We start from the raw sequence: 8,635 nt of genomic DNA, 5'->3' as shown, positions 1-8,635 counted from the left end.
GGATTTTTCCACACAAGGTGGCATGCTCTACCACTTGAGCCACACTTCTACTTCTGGCTTCTGCTAGTTAATGGGTCAGAAGAGGCTGATTTTGTGCCTGGCCTGGCTTGAAACCTCGATCTTCAGATCTCAGCCTCCTGAGAAGCTAGGATGACAGGTGTGAGCCACCAGAGACCAGGGACCTGCTGCCTGTCACACTTTCACGCCTGGATTGGGTCAGGCTCCCCAGCCCAGAACAATACAAGCAGATTGAAGGAATCACAATCATCAGTCTTCCTCCCAGGTCGAGCTTAGAGTTTCTAAGAGCTTTCTCCCCACCCCCTACACACACACACACACACACACACACACACACACACACACACACACACTTGCCAAGGCTCGACATTTTCATACTTTTGCTTTTTGGCTAAATGCTAGCTGTGAATCAGCAAGGCCCAGGTCTTTTCTCCAATGCCTTTCAGCCTCTGGGTGCCATCCTTCATGGAAGGTGTGTCTCGTTCTAGTTAGGTTTCCATTTCCTGTCTAGATGCCGCATAGATGCTTGTCCTTCATAGATAGTTTGTATAAGGGTTGTACACGTGTTTACCTTCTAGCCAGCCGCTTGCATTTTCATTTCTTACTTTATTCTTCACCCGAAAGTTGTTATCCTGAGGTGGACCTGTGTAGATTTTTTTTCCCTTCCTGGGCTTGGCTGTTTTGTGTCTAATCATATAAACTCATCCCTAAGTAAGATCTTAAAGCATGCACTTTCAACAGGCCTTCTTGCCCCCAGCATTTCCTTCCTTCCTTCCTTCCTTCCTTCCTTCCTTCCTTCCTTCCTTCCTTCCTTCCTCCCCTCCTTTCTTCCTTCCTCCCCTCCTTCCTTCCTTCCTTCCTTTCTTCCCTCCTCTTCCTGTCTGTCTTATTTTTAAACAATGGATTTGCATTTTTCTTTTCTTTCTGTAGGGACAGGATCTTTGTGTCAGCGTGAGCTGTCTGGGGTGACAGCCCACAGCTCCGCTCACAGCTCCTCAAGCTGCAGCAGCCAGTCCTGCATGGCTTCCTGCTCCCAGGACTTGTGACTGGACCCTGTGTCCCCTTCCCCCCCCCCACGCAGGAGGGAGGGGCCATGCTAGGTGGGGGAACCCATGCTGGGGGGGGTGACATGCTTGGTAGGAGGGACCCACGGTTGGGTGGCATGCTGGGGGACGGGGACCCATGCTGGGGGGGGACATGCTTGGTAGGGGGTACTCACGCTGGGGGAGGGGACCCACGCTGGGGGGAGACCCACTCTGGGGGAGACCCACGCTGGGGGGAGGAAACCCACGCTGGGGGGACCCACGCTGGGGGGAGGGGGACCCACGCTGGGGGGAGACCTACGCTGGGGGGAGGGGGACCCACGCTGGGGGGAACCTCTGGGGGGAGCCACGCTGGGGGGAACCCACGCTGGGGGGGAACCCACGCTGGGGGAGGGGGACCCACGCTGGGGGGGTAGACCCACGCTGGGGAGGGTGACCCACGCTGGGGGGGATCCACGTTGGGGTGCGGGGACCCACGCTGGGGGGATCCACGTTGGGGTGGGGGGACCCACGCTGGGGAGGGGGACCCACGTTGGGGGGTTCCCGCAGTGGTTTCCTGGCCCGGCCTTCCCCCCTTGAGCAGCCCCAGCACTGCCGGGCTGGGGGTTCTCATCAGGCTACTTTCGGCGCGTTCAGAACCCCCCCCCCGCCGCCCCCCTAAGCAAAGACGCGGTGAAGTGCGGGCGCCCGGACCGAGATGCCCCGCGAAGGCCCCCTCGCCACACCCCGGGCTGCGAGACCCGGGGCCCCCGCCCGGCTCGGCGACCCGTGGGGGCTCGGGGCTCGGCGCCACGCGAACCATGGCAAAGCCTCTCTCCAGAGACTTCTGGAAACTTGGGCCTGCCTCCTGCAAGCCAGGTGCTGAGGTGCGGCTCCCACGGGCCAGGGTGTGGGGACCCCAGAGGCAGCTGAAGGCCCAGGCGGGGCCCAGAACCCAGAAAAAAGCAAAGAGCCAGCCGCGGCTTTAGGGCGCAGAACTCCGCCAAGCCCGCCAGGCCAACGGCGGAACTGCGCAGGCGCAGAGGTCGGGCCCGCCGCCGGGGCGGGGCCTAGCCGAGGAGGCGGAAGCACCTAGGAATGATTCAATTGACTCTGACTGCGCGCCTCCTTCGTCGGTTCCCACATGGTCTAGCGGTTAGGATTCCTGGTTTTCACCCAGGCGGCCCGGGTTCGACTCCCGGTGTGGGAATCTCAGTAGTTTTTAAATGCTGCCCGGTATATTTAGCTCCTGATTAAATAGACACCGCTTGGGGTGATCGTATAAACCCTTTCTGATCGCGGCAGGGACCCCAAAACAGCTATTAATTCAGAGTGCGGGAAAGTCGGCCTGCCGAGTCACGCGTCTGTGCTTATTGCCAGCCTGTGATTTATTGGAAGTCTTATAGTCATTGGTAAGTGTTTGGTTGCCAGCCTATTAGACTCAACTCTGCTCCCACCAAGTGTCCTCCCGGGAGGGGTTCAGAACCCGGGTGCAGAGGCAGGCGGCCCTTAGGCCCAGGGCACTGAAGGGGTGTGAATCACAGGCGGATCTCCCAGGGAAAACACAGCTTTGGCGGACTTGAGTGGAGGAGAACACTCGGGGAAACTGAGGCAGGGCAGCTAGGGCAGCTGCCTCCGGGTTAGAATCACACTGGTGGTTAGGTTGCAGTCAACAACCCTGGCAAAGTCCAGTTCTCAAAGGTGGAGGAAACCTGTGAGGCTCTCTCAGATCTATCCAGAATAGGATTCAAGCTATTATTTGATTGATTGATTGATTGGATGGGTCATGGGGCTTGAACTCAGGGCTTGGACAGCTGTCCCTGAGATCTCTGGTTCAAGGCTACCGCGCCACTTCCAGTTCTCTGGTGGCTCATTGGAGATAAGAGAGAGAGAGGCTCATGGACTTGCCAGCCGGGGCTGGCTTCGAACCGGGGATCCTCAGATCTCAGCCTTCTGAGTAGCTCGGATGACAGACGTGAGCCATCAGCTCCCAGCCTCCTCTGTATTTCTTATGTCTTCCTGCTATAAAGTTTATTGGCTTGTCTGCAGGCCATCCTACAAGATTCTGAATCCTGGGAAGCATCTCCTGTGGCTCAAGTGGTAGAGCGCTTGCCCTGAGCTCTTTAGCTCAGGGACAGTGCCCAGGCCCAGAGTTCAAGCCCCACAACCAACCAAAAAAAAAAAAAAAAAAAAAAAAAAAGGATCCTTTGTCCTCTGACAACATTTTCAGTTGAGAGCTTAAAGGCGTAAGTAAGTGGTTGGTTTTCTTATTTTCTTTCTCTAAACTCTCTAGTATGGTCCGAAGTACCCAGCCCACCAATTCCAGGGCTGTGGGTTTGTCTTTGTGAGTTTCATTGTTTGGGTCCTGGGGCTTGAACCCCCGGGGCCTGGGCGCTGGCTCTTAGATTTGTTTGCTGAAGGCTGTGAGCCACAGCTCCACTTGCAGCTTTTGAATAGTTTATTGGAGAGAAGACTCTCACAGCCCTTACTGCCCACGCTGGCTTAGAACCTAGATCCTTCTCTTCTCAGTATCCTGAACTGCTAGGATTACAGGCATGGGCCACCAGCACCTGGCTGGTTGTGTCGTTATGGTTGTTTTGTTTTTGTGTGGCTTTGTATCAGTGCTGGGGATGTTTTGCACACTTCCCAGGGCCTGGACATGCTAGGCCAGCACTCTGGCTCTGGCCCAGATCCCCAGCGCTAGGCCCTGATCAAAGAAGGGAAAGAGGTGAAATGACAGAACTGAGGAGCCTCCGAGGCTGACCTCGCTGGATCCTGACATGACGACAGTGCTAGCAGCACCTAGACCAAGTTAACAAAGCTGGCCAGTCACTCTGCCCCTAGGGAAGCGCACCATTCCTTTACGAATCCCGCCTCAGCCCCTGAGATTCCCCAGGCTCATGGCCAGCTCCTTAAGCAATTCCAGGAAGGCCAGAGAGGCCTGGCACTTGGAGGCAAGCACTGATTGTCAGAACCAGAAGAGAAAGGGAAAAGATCGGCCCTTCCACTTTCCAATCTCCAGTCAGAATCCAGCTGGCCGGATTCAACAGCCGTTGAATCACAGCCTTCCACAGTAAAGGGCAGAGGAGACAAACGGGCCATGTGTGCGGTTTTTCTTGCTGCGGCGCGTTCATCTGCGGGCCTCTGACAGGACAAGTTATTGGTTTGGTGCTTACATAACAAAACACTCCCAAAATACACCCTTTCACAAACAACCATACTGACACTAGGGAGGAAGGAAAGGAGAGTGTTAGGGCTGGGGGAAGTGGTGTGAGATTAATCAGAACACGTTATAAACACGGGTAGAAATGTAGCCATGATACATGCCCCCACCCCAGTATGAATAATGGCCCCTAAAAATATTTTAAAAAATAATTCATAGCCAGGCACTGGTGATTCCCACGTATAATCCTAGGTATTCAGGAGGCTGAGAGCTGAGGATCACGGTTCAAAGCCAGCCCGGGCAGGAAAGGCCCTGAGACTCTTATCTCCAATGAACTACTGGAAAACCAGAAGTGGTTCTGTAGCTCAAAGTGGTAGAACGCTAGCCTTGAGCAAAAGAGCTCAGGAGCAGCACCCAGGCCCTGGGTTCAAGCCCCATGACCAAAAAAAAAAAAAAAAAGTCTCCTAGGAATGGAACCTAAAGCCTAGGATGGAGGTGTATCATGGGCCTCCTGAGATGTAAAGGGTGTCAACAGTTGCTGGATGGACCAGAATGATAAAGGTGCAAGGTATCCTCGCATTCTACCTGGACAGGAATTAGGGGTGTAGACTATTCCCCCCTATGACTCTTGATTATAGCCAACCAACCAGACCTTCATTTCTTCCTCGCCCCAGGCTATGTAAGTTCCTGGGCTACTGGCCACTCGTGGAGAGGGTTGAACCCTCCTGTGGCTACGATAAAACTCTCTTTTTGCAAAACCCAGTACCATAGTATTAAATTTTTGAAGACAATTTTTTTTTGGTTGGTCCTAGTGCTTGAACTCAGCCTCAGTGCTTTCCATGAGCTCCTTTTCGTGCAAGACTAGCACTCAAGCTATAGCATCACTGCTGGCTTTTTCTGAATAGTTTATTATTGGAGATAAGAGTCTCACAGACCTTCTTGCTGGGCCCAGGCTGGCTTTGAACCATGACCCTCAGATCTCAGCTTCCTGAGTGGCTGAGATTATAGGCTTGAGCCACTGGTGCCGGACTTGGATTCTTTGCTTGGCATCAAATGAAGGTCTGGAAATAAAGCTTCCATAGAAGAATGGACTCTCCTTCCTCCTGCCAGGCAGTGAAAGTTGCAGAACCCATTCCACTTATCCTTTTTGCTTTAGTTACTAGGAAGCCGGGAGCTAAAGTGAATATTCAAAGACAACAACTATAAAACTCAAAATGCAACACCACCTCCCCTTCCTCTCTGGGCCCAATCACCTTTTCCTTCTTGTGTGAGTAACTTATGCAGATATAAACAATGGCTTTATTCATAGCTCCAGTAAAAGAAACTTATTTCTGTTGAGAAAGCAAAATGCTTATTTTAAAAAAAAGCAATTGACCTTTAAGTAAAACCTTGTTTATTAAAAGACATGAGTTCTCCTTAATGCTTCCTGAGGGAGAAACAAATGGCTGAAATTATCTCCTGGCATATAATCCAAAGTGGGAAAGAATTAGCTGTGTTTCATTTTCCTAACCCTTAAAACACTGCAAAAATCCCCGAGACTCCCCAACCAGCCCATCTTTGCCATTTGATGATTGATTGCATTATTGTTTTATGTGTTTATTTGTTTCATTCTGCTTAATGTTTTGCTGAAACCACCAGTGGTAATATATTAACAGTTTTTGCTAATTGCTTTAAATGGGGGTTAATATACACCCACACGAAGAGGTAAATAATAAGTAAGAAGAGCACTGGTTAGGACTCTCATCCTAGCTACTCAGGAGGCTGACATCTGGAGGAGCGCAGTTCGAAGCCAGCCCAGGCAGAAAAGTCTGTGGCTCATCTCCAATTAACCAGCAAAACACTGAAAATGGAGCTGTGGCTCAAGTGGTAAAACATCAGCTTTGAGTGGGAAGGCCAGAGGATAGCAGCCAGGCCCCTGAGTTCAAGCTCCAGGACTGGCATGAAAGAAGAAAAACACAATCCCAATCTAGTATCCGAGCAGCCATCCTTCATAAAGAGGAGACTACAAGACAGGCAGCTGTCACCATCAGAAGAGGTGTGATCAAAGTGGCTAGTGGCCATTTCTGAAAATATTCTTATTTGTAAGTAGTTGCACAAAGGAGTTGCCATTCAACAAAGCAATTTGTGAGGCTGGGAATATGGCCTAGTGGTAAAGTGCTTGCCTCGGATACATGAAGCCCTGGGTTCGATTCCTCAGCACCATATATATATATATATATATATGCCAGAAGTGGTGCTGTGGTTCAAGTTGTAGAGTGCTAGTCTTGAGCAAAAAGAAGCCAGGGACAGTGCTCAGGCCCTGAGTTCAAGGCCCAGGACTGGCCAAAACCAAAACAAAACAAAGCAGTTTGTGAATATAGTGTGCCTCGATCCAGTGCTCTTCTGGGGTTTTTTTTTTAGCACTTCCTCTCACTAATTCAACTCTCATCCTGAACAAGTTTAGCGTTGCCACTTGACCTTATTGTGCAAACTAAACGCATAATGTGATGAACTCTTTTTTTAAAAAAAAAAATATTTTCTGATCAAGATGCATTGCACACAGAGAGGAATTTCTTCAAATGAAACCTCCCTGTGCAACTAATTCATGCTAGGTGAAATTAACACAATAATAAGCTTAATGATGGCTTGGGGGTGAAAACCAACTCCACGGCAGAACAGGAACAATGTGTGCATACAAACAGATCCAGTGGACTGTATTCGTTTGGAAAAACAGGAAGTCAGCCAGGGGCCTGCAAGACATTCAAAGAAAAAGTGGAGTTTGAAATTTACTCTCACAAGTTACCTGGTTCGTTTCTGTATATCAAGAGACCCTAAACACCTCCATCAGAGACAGGGCGTTTCTTCATTCTCCGCACTGCAGTCTGCCAGCGCTTCGCGGTTGCCTTGCTTCTTCCCCTGGTCCTGATGCAGCAAGGCCAGGAGGCGGAGGCACAGTGCAGAGTCAGCACGATTGGACACCACCGCAGAGGAAACCTGAGCTTAGAAAACCCCACACATTGATAAAGACATTCCAGGGCACAGCCCAAGTGTTGTTCCAGAAGAATATCTTTATTATGCCTGACCGTAAACAAAGCTCGCCTCTGCTGCAAAGCAAGACCTTGTCTTACAGAGCAGGACAACATTTTCCAAAAGACGGCCAGACAGACGCTGGGGGCTTGGTGGCTTCGCGCCTGTCATCCTCGCTACTCAGGAGATAACCAGAAGTGGTGCTATGGCTCTAAGTGGTAGAGCACTAGCCTTGAGCCAAAGAGCTTAGAGGCAGCACCCAGGCTCTGAGTTCAAGCCCCATGACTGACCAAAAAAAAACCAAAAAACTGAGCCAGAGAGAAGGCTGTGGAATCATGTAAGAAGGCTCCAGATCTGTCCTGGCAGAGAGAGATTGAATCAAGCAGCAAGAGAGGATTTGAAAAACCCCATGCAGCTGAGTGTTAGGTTTTTAAAGTAGGTAACCAGTAAAGGAGAACGCCACGCGGTCTTCAGGCAGGAGAGAACGTTTATTACCGAACTGCTGGCCTGTGGCCCAGATGATCCATGGCCGGAGAGAAGGGAGAGAGAGAGAGACCCCTACCCAGCCCTGCTTTATTTAGGGCAGGGGCAAGGGGTGTGGCCAGGTGGATTAGAAGGTGACCTCAGGGAAAGGGGAGGTAACTGCCTCCAGGTCTGCAGGTTACCCAGGTAACTGGGTGGAGACTTAATGAGGTGGGGGCATCTGCATGTAGCCCTCAGGGAGAAGACCTAACACTGAGGACACTACAGATGAAGACTGTCTCAGAAGAGGCTGCCTCACCCATGCTATTCTCTTGTCTCTATTCTCCCTAAAAAGCATTTTCCTGGGGTAGCCGGCTCGCGAAGCACGTGACTCTGAATTCTATTCTTATTACTACCATATATATATATATATATATATATATATGTATATATATGACAGTAACAACAAAGCCCTTTTGCTTGTGTTCCTGCCCTTGTAGAGTTTCTCTGAGGTTCTACATAATTAAATAACGCCATCAAGAATGCCCAGGTTGGGGCTGGGGATATGGCCTAGTGGCAAGAGAGCTTGCCTCATATACATGAGGCCCTGGGTTCGGTTCCCCAGCACCACATATACAGAAAATGGCCAGAAGTGGCACTGTGGCTCAGGTAGCAGAGTGCTAGCCTTGAGCAAAAGGAAGCCAGGGACAGTGCTCAGGCCCTGAGTTCACTGGCCAAAAAAAAAAAAAAGAATGCCCGGGTATGCATCAAGGCAGCCAGATCTGGAAGGCACAGGGTAAAGGGGTCGACTTTCACCAACTTGATAAAGTCATATGGAGGTGTTAAGCTCAGTTACGTGGTCCATTAAAGCTGATTGCCTCCTTCAGACATTGACGGGGAGCCAAATCATTGTACATACCTGAGCAAGGCCCCTACCCAGCTTCTAATGTAGGGTTGGTCAGAA

General features: G+C 50.8%; 1 non-coding gene across 1 annotated transcript; it reads left to right on the top strand.

Annotated features, from left to right (window-relative positions):
• The first annotated feature begins 2,178 nt into the window (after window positions 1-2,178).
• Trnae-uuc lies at window positions 2,179-2,250 on the top strand. Its single transcript has one exon. It is a non-coding gene; the product is annotated as a tRNA-Glu (tRNA).
• Window positions 2,251-8,635: the final 6,385 nt, after the last annotated feature.

The sequence above is a fragment of the Perognathus longimembris genome, chromosome 20 (assembly GCF_023159225.1).
Source record: "Perognathus longimembris pacificus isolate PPM17 chromosome 20, ASM2315922v1, whole genome shotgun sequence".
NCBI lineage: Eukaryota > Metazoa > Chordata > Mammalia > Rodentia > Heteromyidae > Perognathus > Perognathus longimembris.
The sequence above is the reverse complement of the archived record's forward strand: the minus strand, read 5'-3'. Positions and strand labels throughout refer to the sequence as shown.